Source organism: Chionomys nivalis, chromosome 6 (genome assembly GCF_950005125.1).
Source record: "Chionomys nivalis chromosome 6, mChiNiv1.1, whole genome shotgun sequence".
Classification (NCBI taxonomy): Eukaryota; Metazoa; Chordata; class Mammalia; order Rodentia; family Cricetidae; genus Chionomys; species Chionomys nivalis.
This window is the reverse complement of record NC_080091.1, coordinates 80,899,137-80,912,498: the sequence shown is the minus strand read 5'-3', so window position 1 is coordinate 80,912,498 and position 13,362 is coordinate 80,899,137. Positions and strand designations below refer to the sequence as shown.

Sequence of the window (13,362 nt, the reverse complement as noted above, 5' to 3'; positions counted from 1 at the left end):
ATCAGTAGCCCTCCTTCATACAGATGATAAATGGTCTGAGAAAGAAATCAGAGAAACATCATCCTTTATAATAGCCATAAATAACACAAAATATGTTGGAATAACTCTAACAAATCTCAAGCCTCATCTATCAACGTCTTTAATGTCCTTATCTGCTCTGGTTTCTGTTACCTGAAAACACTGAGTGTGACCTGTGGACTAATGAAATGGTAAACAAACACTGACTCTGTCTTTTGGAGGGAAAATGAAATAGATGCTTGGGGATCAAGTGAAACCCAGAACTAAAACTAGCTACAACTACCAATACTTAGAATATAATTCAAATATACTTATATATAATACTTATATATAACACTTAGTTATAATTCAAATAGATTATTTCACTGAAAAAAGAGAACTTTCATTACACCAGAGTCATGTGGACTTAATCTCACCCTGCCCCTTCTCCGTGTGTGTGTGTGTGTGTTGTGTGTGTGTGTTTGTGTGTGTGTGTGTGTGAGAGAGAGAGAGAGAGAGAAATAGAGAGAGAGAAATAGAGAGACAGAGACAGAGACAGGGAGATGATAAAAAAATGATGACAGACAGTTAGACAGATATAGACAAATAGATAGTCATAGACAGATGGAACTGATGTCAAAGGTACTGCCAATATTTTACAAGTATTAATTCACTTGACTCTAACATCATACTCAGGTAGACATTAATACCCTTCCAGTTATATAGATGAAGAAACTGGAGCGACAAGGCATAACAAACTGTGCCAAGTTGTATAGCTGTTAAGAAACGAAGACAGCATGCTCCCAAGTTTACTCCCACCCTTTATAAAAATATACTGCATACTGCCTCTAAATATTTGAACATGAAGCATTTTTCTGACACTAGAGCTTTCTGATATAAAATATGTAATATCTAAAACTGGAGATTGGTTTTCATGAAATTTTCTTCTGTATCATCTATGGTGGCATCATCCTTAACTTTCAGATCATCTTCTTTCTTAGGAAGTGTTATGCTGCTTTTCTAGCTCCCCATCTTCTCCATCTTAACAGAGGTGTTCACTGAAGTCCAGTGCTTCCATATGTTCCTATTACATATTTCTTCCACAGCTGATGGCAACCATTTAAACACTACACTCAACTGTTCTCCTAGTGTTTGATGTTTTTTTTTTTTTTTTGAAAATATTTATTATGTAAACAATAGTCTGTCTGCATGTATCCCTGAAGGCCAGAAGAGGGCACGAGACCTCATTACAGATGGTTGTGAGCCACCATGTGGTTGCTGGGAATTGAACTCAGGACCTTTGGAAGAACAGGCAATGCTCTTAACCGCTGAGCCATCTCTCCAGCCCCATAGTGTTTGATGTTTTAATGTTAATAACTTTCTTATTTAAAAAAAAACATACAAGTAAATAAATTCTCACACACCAACATTTACCCTACACAAACTAATCTGAAATTTGAATCCCCAAAAAATGTGTGCACGATTACATGTGTACAACACAGCCTGGACTTTCAGAGATCTCACAGGCTGAGAACTTTATAGTCGTGTCTTCTGCCTACAGATTGCAACTCTCAGTCTCCCTGTGAGTTCAACCTATTCCAACAGTGGCAGGACTTGAACTGGCCTCCACCTGGTCAGCTTGTGCTGTCACTGCTCTCTCACGCTGCTTGGTCTTGCTGTACTTTTCAGTCTAGAACGATGCCACTGATGATGTCATGATTTCTCAGTCCACTGCTGTAGCATCCAGTAATCTCCACACACAACCAAAAGTCCAAATCCCATTTGCTATTCCTACCCACAATGAATGCAAACTCTTATGATGTTTAAAAGCTCACAGATCCTTGTTTCGTGTATGCTATTCCCTGAGTACTAACTCTAACTGAATCTTCCATTCACTGATATATGAATACTGTTTTTAATTTCCTCAAATGGTTAATTTGAGAAATTTTCTAATTATAAATTCATGGAGTTGAATCACAATCCTATATATCCTTCACCTTGGAAATCTCTTCCTGCAGTAAAAATATCATATAAACCAGCTAAATGCAACTATGAATTTGACATCTGTAGAATTTTAACCTCAAAAGAAGACCCACTTCACAACTGAAAATCTCAGGCATGCTTTTGTTCTCCAAAAATTGATATCAAAATTGACAAAATACAAAGAATATATGTCAACTTGACTTCTGAATAAATATAAGAATGGGAATTATTTTTCATCATCCCTTATGCTTATCAAAATCTGATTGTGAAAATTGCTTTTTTTCTCTCATACGCTTAAAATCTTTTATTTCTCAAACCAGCACAACAATTTATAAGTTAGGTATAGCTTTAAAAATGTATGTTACATTAACTGTACATTTCTGAAAAGGCTTTATTAGAGTCATAGGCTTATCTGAATGCTTACAGAACAATATTTTGGAAAAAGTTAATTTTTATTAACTATATTTAGAAAATATCTTGGAAGACTGGAGAGATGGCTCAGAGGTTAAGATCACTGGTTTTTCTTCCAGAGGGCCTGCGTTCAAATCCCAGTAACCACATGGTGGCTCACAACCATCTATAATAATATTGGTGTCCTCTTCTGTTGTACATGCAAGCAGCACACTGTGTACATTATATAAATAAATAAATCTTTTAAAAATTATCTTGGAAACTGAATTAAAAAATAATATAACCATGTATGAAACAAGATGCATTATGATACTGCCATTTTTCCATAAGAGCGTGAATGTTTAAAAGTGGTAATGTTTGTTATAAAATACTACTACATATTACAAACATAAAGTCAGTAAGTTTGCCATAATCATGGATAAACAAACATACTAAGAATAATTTTAATGGACACATAGGAATAGCCAAATAGTTAATTGTTTTAACAAAGACATTCTAGTTGGTTAAAATCTAGATATACCAAAATTAATTCTCTACATTAAAAACATTAAAGACCCATTTGAATTCATGGACTCTACAGTTAGGATTTCAACACTATTCACTAACAGCACAGGTGCTGCTGTCCCTTTCAGTCCTGGACAAAAGGAGAAATAAAGCAGTGACTGTTTTGTTAGTGCCTTTGACTAAATAGAGTTGCTTTAGCAAATCCTGAGTATTAACAATGACATGAAACAAAAATATTAGAAAAAAGTTTATAAAGTTTTACGATTTAGTTTGAAGCCCAAAAGTTGAATAAGTATTTTAAAGAGTAATCAATAAATCAATCAATAAATAAATAAATGTAGGAGGGACTAAGTTATGATCAATAAGGAAACTCAATGTTCACTTATAAATGCTCGTGAGTTGTCTGAATGTTAGATCTAGTTTTATAGATACAAAAGAGCTGTACTATCAGGCTGTTTGACTTATAAGAACTTAACATACTTAAAGAACTAGTTACCATTTGACTTCTAAATATTAGTTATTTGAAAACGTAAGTCATTTTTTATTGAATATATTATTCATATTGGGATCATGACTTATTTAGAAATACAGAATTAAGAAACAGTTTCATTTATTTCCCTAGGGTAAATGTTAGAAAAATAAACAGTTTAGTTAGGAACAAGAAGTACTTTTTTATTTATTTATTTATTTATTTATTTATTTATTTATTTATTTACTGTACACTGGGGTTTTGCCTGCATGTATGTCTGTATGAGGGTATCAGATCCCCTGGAACTGGAATTAGAGACAGTTGTGAACTGCCATGTGGGTAGTGGGAATTAAATAGTGTCCTGTGGAAGAGAAGGCAGTGCTCTTAACCCCTGAGCCATCGCTCCAGCCCCAAGAAGTTATTTTAAACATCACAGTAAGACACTTTAGTTTTGCGGCTGATACTATGCTTAGGCCTCTTGTTATTCACATACATCTCATTTGATCTGTGAAGAAACTGTGTGAATTTGTTTGCAAGATACCATTTGCCAGTTTTATAAAACTGATAACAGACAAGTATTTTACCATGGGTTCTGTAATCATTGTGAAACAGAGCTAAAGTTTAAATATAGACCTTCCAATAACACACCTAAATAAGTAGGAAGGGGTTACTCATTTGGCATGCAAATATATGCAAGATAGACAACAGAGAAGAAAGATTTTGCTAAGAGTGGCAGCTACGCACACATGAGAAAGTGAGTCTGAATCCTCAGAACCTACTTTAAAAACTCGACATGACTTAGCTGCCTATAACTCCAGCATTAGGTAGCAGAATCAGACATATCTTGCCAGTTGGTTGGCCTGACAGCCTAGCCAAAGCAATGAACCGAGTCAGTGAGAAACAGTCTTAGAGTAGGAAAGTGGAGAGCAATAGAGGAAGAAAACAGAAGTCCAGCTCTCCTGCTGTAAGTGCGACCACTGTGATCGCACACAGACATTCATATGTGTATACTACACACACACACACACACACACACGCACACACACACACAGTTTACATTAGAGTAATACACAATCATATCTAAGGTATTTAAAAATATATGTGCATATTTTAAGCTCTGGGCACACAAAGCAAAGTCCTGATGTCTAAAAAACACCCTACTGAATACATGCTGCATAAAATTTTCTTACGTTCATTCTGTAACTAATTGCTTTAAAAGCTACAACGTTGAGAACAAGACTAATATAATGCCATTGAAGCCATAGTACATTCTAAATAAACAATCCCTAAAACTTGCGGCATAAAGTTTCTACAGTGTCTGAAGCATAAACATCTGGAAATTTGACTATTTTTTCCTATACATTCGACAAGTCCTTCTTTGTGTTACACATTCATGCAAATGAGTCTTTCGCCTCATTCTCAGATAACAGCATTAAGAATTCAACCACTTGAATCCCATTAACACAGCTGAAGAAAATGAGCAAAACAATGATTGGGCTTCATTGTTTCACCAGGATGTTGTTTTTCTATTCAACTACTCTTTAATAAACAGTGGTATTTTCTGTTGCAGAATTGATCAGTTTGTACCACCTTAACAAATTAAAAAGCTCCTTTGTGAGAATGAATCGCTTTCTATCTCTCAATATGTATGTATAGATAAGACCTCTGTGTGTGTGTTTGTGTGTATGTGCGCGCGCACACATGTACATGCACTTACAGCCAGAAGACAAAATAAAAGACTATGTTTAAATTTGTAAGAATAATCCACAACGCAATTGTTAACACTTTGAAGACAAAAGCGCATAAGTTGTTCAGAGTTTACAACACTCTCAATGTCATTAAAATATGCTCAATTTCAGATTATCAGGGGATGGACACAGCAGTCAGGTGACTGTCCAAATCCATTCTCTATTTCCCCCTTATTAATAAAACTCCAGTTCTCTTGGCAGCAGTTCAGCTCGCACCTCAAGGAGAAATTGCATTTCCATTCCTCAGTATGGAAGAACATATGACATTTTGTTAAATGAAATGGCAAAGGACGTTTATGCACACAATATTTGGAAAATCTATACATCGCAGCCACTATCTCAAGTCTGAAAACAAGGGTCTCTCACAAGAGGACAGAAGACCATGACTTCCTAGCTTTAAAGGCCTGTCAAGCTAATAAGAGAAGATTTTATTTTTTAAATTCATCTTAAGTAATCTAATACATCATTAAAATTCAAATGGAATAATGCCTAAAACTAATCATTATTCCTTAAAAAGTACAGCTACTATCAATACGTAATCAACTCAATCCCTTTTAAAGTACTGCTTCTTTTAGTATTTCTTTCTTTAATTGTTTTGTTGGTGTGGGGGCTGGAGATTTAGTTCAAAGCCTCAAACATGATAGCAAGGGTTTCTTTCATCTGTTTGTACCATCTTAACAAAGTAAAAAGCTCCTTTGTGAGAATAAATAGCTTTCTATCTCTCAATATGTATGTGTAGATAAGACCATTCAGATTTCTGAACTATTATTTCTTCAAGCTGTCCTTTTTAAAAATATCTCCCTTACCAAACTTAATATATCATAGGTGTCTTCTTGGAAAAGTAGACTCACTGTGGGAAAAGATGAGATCTTTTTAATACTTACATTTGAGTCACCTAAAGTGAAAAATTGAGAGTTCATATTAATGTAATTTAAAACGTTGATTATCACTTTATTTAACATTAAGGGTAATGCATGCATTCACTGATTTATTTTTTCCTCTGATGCTAGATTTAATGTAAGTGACTGCTTCAAGTTCCTGGGGCTGTGGCTTCCTACCATGACAGAGTATACCTTGAACTTATATGTGTATACCATTCTCAGCAATTATTGGTCTCAGCAGCTATTGATGAAAGAAAGAAATTCCTTTCAGTGTTCCCACTACAGGGGAAAACTGGACATTTCACTGATCCTAACAGATGAGCTGCCATTAGGGCATTGATGCTGTTACTATAGAGATCATGTTGACCTCCTACAGATGCTTATGTGGGATGTCACTATTTTTAAAGATAATTTTCTTTTCTCTTTCCTTTTTGAATGAAAAGGAATACTAAGGGGCTACCTTCAGCAAGCCTGCATAGCAGTCCCCTTAATCCCCCTGTAAAAATAGAAAAGAGAAGACACTTTGATGGAGATGTACTTATAGTCCCAGACTCATTAACTGATGGGTTTGGCCTCTATCCATGAGTGCATCTGAAATGTCAGGAACTCGTGGCAAAGAGTAATGCTGTCACTTGTTCTGATTATGACAGCCAATCAAAGTGTGAAATGCATGAAGAGTGAGACTGTGCCATCTAAATGTAGGGGAGGAGGTACCTGGTGGGATAATTCACAGCCATTTAAAGGAATCCATAACTCTAGAAATGCAGGAAAACATTCCAAGGCACAGCACTAAGAAAGAGAAGCAGAGCTGATTGGAAATTGTTAACGAGGTTGTGTTTGGGATGTGGAAAATATGGATTTATATGAGCTTTAAACATAAAGTGAAATCATTGTCCTCAGGAGAATATTTAGAGCAATTCTGGTGTGTAGGTTTTTTCTCCCCCCGAGAGGGAGATGTATCAGCAAGTAAAGGCAAATTCCACAAAGGTTGGTCATCTGAGTTCAGATTCTGAGACCCACATGGTAGAGGCAAAAAACCATCTTTGCAGTATTCCTCTGACCTCCACATACAAGCTGTGGCACACAGACATCCAAACATATAATTTAACACACTAAATAAAGAAATATGCTTCAAAACTGTTAGGAGTCCAAAGCTGGGCAGTGGTATCACACAGTTTTAATCCCAGCACTGGCATTTAGGAGGCAGAGGCAGACTCATCTTTGTGAGTTTGAGCCTGCAGACACACACACACACACAGCATCGCCAAGGCAACTTTTTTCCCAAACCTGTTCAAAACAGAAAATGAACAATTGCCACACCAGTATGGACCCCTACTATGTTACCACTTCAGTGGCATTCAACTACTGAAAAATGACTTTTCCAAATACTATTTCTACATGTGCTGATTTAGTCCTCAGATACCCATTTCTTCTTCCTTTACCACACACCGAAAAGTAAACAAATGACGGTTCATTTGCAGAATTTGTGAACTGTTTGGCTATCACTATATCTTAGTCTTAGAAGAAAAAAAATTCATTTCTATTCAGAGCGAGTTACACGCATCCACAGTTACTGAGAGTTCACGATTGCCATGGCCGTGAACTGTCTAGAAGATGACATTTCACGGCCTTTCTCCCTGTCGTCTAGCTCGTACCTTCTTCACACCCTCTCGTCCTGAAGAACATTCCTCAGAGCGGTCAGAGTAAATGTCTTGTTTAGGGCTGAGCACTGACTAAACTATCATTATTCTCAACACTTTGTTCTGCCACAAGTGTGCATTCCCCAGAGTTCCCATAAAAGAGAGGCCTCTCTGATAAAGGATGAGATTGCCAGTTGTCTATAGCTCCTAATGCACAGTGAGAAGCACACTGAAACTATGAAAGTATAGCCAAAGAACAGAATTAAGTTCCACCATGGTCTCTCACCACTCCTGCCATGGTTTGTTGTTGCTCTTTTCTTCTTCTTCTTCTTCTTCTTCTTCTTCTTCTTCTTCTTCTTCTTCTTCTTCTTCTTCTTCTTCTTCTTCTTCTTCTTCTTTCTTCTCCTTCTCCTTCTCCTTCTCCTCCTTCTCCTTCTCCTCCTCCTCCTCCTCCTTCCTCCTCCTCTTCCTCTTCTTCTTCTTCCTCCTCCTCCTTCTCCTTCTTCTTCTTTGTTTAAGCAGGGTTACATTGGCAGGTATGATTGCTTCCTGTGAAGGTGGCCCATCAATACACAGGTATGGACAAAAGAGGGCTAATGGGGGCTGGAGAGATGGCTTAGCGGTTAAGAGCAGTGACTGCTCTTCCAAAGGTCCTGAGTTCAATTCCCAGCAACCACATGGTGGCTCACACCATCTGTAATGAGGTCTGGTGCCCTCTTATGGCTTGCAGACATACACACAGACAGTATATTGTATACATAATAAATAAATATATAAAAAAGAAATGGTAAGAATATAAAAGGTGGTGTACATCTTTAATATCAGCACTTGGGAGGCAGAGGCAAGTGGATCCCTGTGAGTTCAATGCTATACTGGTCTACAGAATGAGTGCCAAGAAAAGCTCCAAAGCTACACAGAGAAACACTGTCTCAAAATAAATAAATAAATAAAATAAAAATAAAGTTTGTATGACTTAACTTAAAAGTTAGGATTTTTTTTTTGAGACAATGTTTCATGTAGATCAAACTGACATAGGATTTATGATGGGCTGAGGTTGAGCCTGGAAGCCTAATCCTTCTGTGACCACCTCTCATGTACTAGAATCATAGGAATACACTCCAATGTCAAGATATACTCATTATTTTAAAGATAGTATCTTGTACTCTATTTTGGATTAGCAATTTCTATCACATGCCATGTTATCATTAACATGGAAGTAACATTAGCATGGGTGAGAATAAACTCAATAACATTATGATTTGTGACAAAAAAAAAATCCATCTTTCCACAATGACCACCTCAGTTCTACATAAGAAAAAAATCTGAAATGGTTCTGCAAAAGTATAAGGAAAATAATTACAGATATTGTCTTTCAATAATTGCCAAAAATATGAGTAGCTGATTACTAAGAGTAGCAACATTTTGGTAACTAACTTTCATGAATTTTGTTTTTTGAAAATGTTAATTTGCAAGATAGTTGAAAATATAACCGTATACTAAAATATCTATTCTTGAACTAATGATGTCTTCTAACATCCCTATTACTGAAGCCGCTAGATGAAGACTGTCACTGTACGATCTATTCCCGAGAGAATGTTAAGCACCGAAGACACTCCACTTGAAGCTTGTTTTCTTCTTGGCAAATCTGGCCTTTGGGCAAGAAACTGCCTATGCATCGACCACTGACAAAATGCATGAAGTCCGGACAGGACAAGCAGGATACAAGAAAAAAGAATGTCAAATCTTGCCAAGACAGGGTAAGACAGTTTTGAAAAATTTCCTGCCTCTGAAAATGATCTGTCAGTTACTCTAAGCCTTAGCCAAAGTTGGTTGCTCCAATGTTGTAAATGAGACTTTGGGTGATTGCCCAGGTAGCCAGTTGTCTCTGTCATTTGTTACACATTTTGTAAGTTGCTTGATTGTATTTCCTGCTTACACAAGTAATAATATTTCCCTTCTCAGGTCTTCAACAAGATAGTCATAGTTACTTTTCTCTCATGATTTGGCCAAGTTATTTAGAATACAAGACTTAGACTCCTTAGGGTAGGATAGTTATTAAAACACTTATCATGTTTCTTGCTTGATATTGTTTATATTATCTATAATTCTTATTTTATACTTGATATTTGTTTTATCGTATATAATTTTGTATTAGGCTTAGAACTCTCTTATTTAAACAAAAGAGGGAGGTGCTGTTGGAAATCCTTCAATCAGCCTTTAAGTTACCAACACACTTGGGCGTGGCCTCTTATTTTATAAATACCAATGTAAAGCACGTGTTCCTTCTCTCAGTAGCTGTTTCCCGTTGGAGCAGAGGACTGTGACCCAAGTCCACCCCTAAATAAATAACCCTTTATTATACTCATTTCTGAGCTTTTGTGGGATTTCTTTTTAGTATCTGTCTTCACTGTCACCACTAAGAAACACCTAAAATGACATTCTAATTTTATTGCATATAAATCTATAAATAAGACTATGACATTCTTCCCATTGAGACACAATAAAGTCATAAAGGCTACTATGTTGTTCCAGCAGTTGTATTATTTAGTTAAGATCACCGTATTTGGAAAATTAGGTGGGTTAACAATACCAAAATCAAAATCAACAGGCTCAACTAGTCTCAACACCCAAAAAGAAGAAAAGAAATGTTTAGCTATCATAATTGTGAAGACTAATAGTGGAAAAGTTACCTATGTCTTCAGTGACAAACTAATGAAATCTCATTTTACTTTAGTTGAAAGAGTATTGTAATGTTTAAAAAAAATATCAGCTCTTGTAACAGCTATGGATTATGAAGAAAAATAAGTAGAAACATAACTCTTATGTAGATAGAAATAATGGAAAACAACCTATTTTTGTAAAAATAAACCTATTATATTTTTATTGTCTCTGTTTCTTGTCTTCTGCTTTTTAATACAATTTCAGAACCATTCATTGACCAAAGACCTGCTAGAATCAACCAAATGAGAGGGTGCAATTATCTGATTGTGGGAAGCACTCATTTACATCATGTCACCTGAAATAAGACTTGATCCCATTACCAAAATTAAATGAAAGATAAAATCAAGTAAAATCTGAAAATAACAGTCACACATTCTTAAAACAAAAAAAAAAGTTGCCAAAATTTAGGTAGATTATTCAAATTAGTTAACATTATCAACTGCTTATATTGTATATTATACAAGTGACAATAAATTTTACATTTTTGAAACATTTGGTATTGAAGAGTTCATAAAACTTAACAGATATTGACTAGACCCAGAGAGTAAAAAGCTAAAAGAGTTCCAACTTCTTCAAGTAAGTTAGCACCTGTGCTCTTATATCTATATCCATGTGACACCTTCTGTCCCTTAAATTGTTTATTGATGGACTATTTTGAACTTAGAGCATAATTTTCTGACTTCTCATCATTGTCATTCATAGTCGATAATTTGCAGTCACAGGGCCGGGCGGTGGTGGCGCACACCTTTAATCCCAGCACTCGGGAGGCAGAGGCAGGCGGATCTCTGTGAGTTCGAGACCAGCCTGGTCTACAAAGGGAGTTCCAGGACAGGCTCCAAAGCTACAGAGAAACCCTGTCTCGAAAGAAACAAAACAAACAAACAAACAAAAATTTGCAGTCACAGGTGAGTCATCTAACTTGATAACAATTTACATAACCATATTTGGCAACATTTGCCAGGAATATAGATCACCTGCAACCACCAAATATGTAGGAATTATTTGAAAAGTGCACAATTTCCTAAGCTCCAGAGAACCAACTCCATTTAGGTCTTGTTTGGCATATTATCCTAGGTAATGGATGATAACTTTGTTAGGCAAATTATTTTTAGGTTGACAGAGCATGGACCTATTTCTGGATTTCGACACATCAAATATAAGTTGCACTGAAAGAAGTGGTACTCATCCTCCTCCCTACTGAACTGAGGAGGATTACAGAACATGCTGGCTCCAAGAAAAGGATTATTCTCCCCAAAGAAATATCACAGTCGGGCCTTGCTCCTCAATATGGTAACCATTGTCAAACTGTGAGGAAATAACAAATGAAAATATTTTCTTTACACTTTGAAAAAAAAACAAGAGAAATAAATAAGTAAATAAAAAAATCATGTAAGTCATTAAAGACAAAATACTCCCTGATTTAGAAAGGACAGACAAGAAGAAGTCAACCAGTAGCAAATGAGAAATATTGTCACAAAAGTCATGGACTCACACAGACATCCCACTATACCCAAAGCATCACACTAACTTGGGTTTATACCCAGAGGTATTTCTTTTCAAGGGAGCATGGAGCGTTTAAAACCATCCACTAATAATGAAACATCAGCCAGAACCTGTTGACTTGTCTTATTCCAAGTTAGAGTACATTAGAAAGTTAATCAAAATTGAAGTATTTTTTAATATTAAAAGAAAAACCACTGTTTAGACTTTCTCTTTAAAAAAATAACAACAAAAAAGCATTTTAAGTACTTCACTTGAAAATTATAAAATAACATCTTGTGAGTCCCAGGGGAAGATGAGTAAAAACCGTGTGAAAGTAATGATTTTCAACTCTCTGAAATCACAACTATAAATGCCTACTTTTCACACAGCATTAGAATATTTTCACTTTTTGCTGAAATATCTGGTCAAATAGTTGGCTTATGTTTATAAACCACAGCATGGAATATTTTTTGCAAATTCATAAAAGTAACCTAAAGAGAGCTTGGTTTCCAGGAAGAAAAGTACAGTCAGATTTTTGTCTATTTTTCCAGCTAAATAAAACTTTATTCTTCTATATTATCCACCAAACAGCATAGGAACCCTCTAGCAGATGGAAAGAATAAAGCAGTATTGCCTGGTAGAGATATTTTCATGCAGGAACAGTATTCGGTTGAGCTTGTTGGGATTTCTTTTACACAAATTTTCAGCAACAAAGAAAAACCAGATATAAACATGAAACAAAGATACTTTAAACAGAGCTGGACAGTTGGCTCAGTGATTAAGAACACTTGTGGTTCTTTAAAAAGCCCAAGGTTTTATTCCAAGAGCCCACCTGAAGACTCACCACAGTTTTAGGCGCCATGCATGCACATGCACGTGGCGCACAGACTTACAAAATAGTAAAAGTATATCTAAGAAATTATTTCAAAAGAGACAGAAAATAAGAAAAGAAGTGAAAAAATGTCTCAAGTTAATAATGTTTGTTCTCTTGAACCCATGGTCCAAGATGAGTGCAATGTGATACATCAGGAAAGTGGTATATACACAGCACCTTACTTTAGATGAGTAAGTAGAATTATCTATGATGTCATTTCCTTCCTATTCAACAAAGAACGGGGAATCCTGTATTACATGTGCCCTAGGTTAGCACAAGACACCTCAATGTTCCTCCTCAAAGGGGGTATTAGAGAAGTTACAGAGGAGTACGGACATTACTAAGCAGAAAAACAAGGAACCCCTTCCCTACATCCTAAATTGAATGCTTTCATGTTTTCTGATTTATTTTATTTTAGGAGTACGAGTACTTCTGAATGTTTTGCCTGTGAGGGTCAGAAAAGGGTTTTGGATCCCCTGTAATTGGAGTTTCAGGGAGGTGTGAGCCATCATGTGGGAGCTGGGAGTTTCACTTGGGTCCTCTGGAAGAGCAACAAGTGCTCTTAATCATAGAGCCACCTCTTCAGCTGCCCTTAATAAAGACATTGGACAACCACCCCACCCAGCAATAGCAAAGCATGCAGACTCTCCAA

The 13,362-nt window shown here is 36.0% G+C and overlaps 1 protein-coding gene across 15 annotated transcripts in view; it reads right to left on the bottom strand.

Annotated features, from left to right (window-relative positions):
* The window catches only part of Adgrl3 (adhesion G protein-coupled receptor L3), a 742,119-nt gene that overhangs the window by 526,948 nt on the left and 201,809 nt on the right, over positions 1-13,362 (bottom strand). The window lies entirely within an intron of this gene.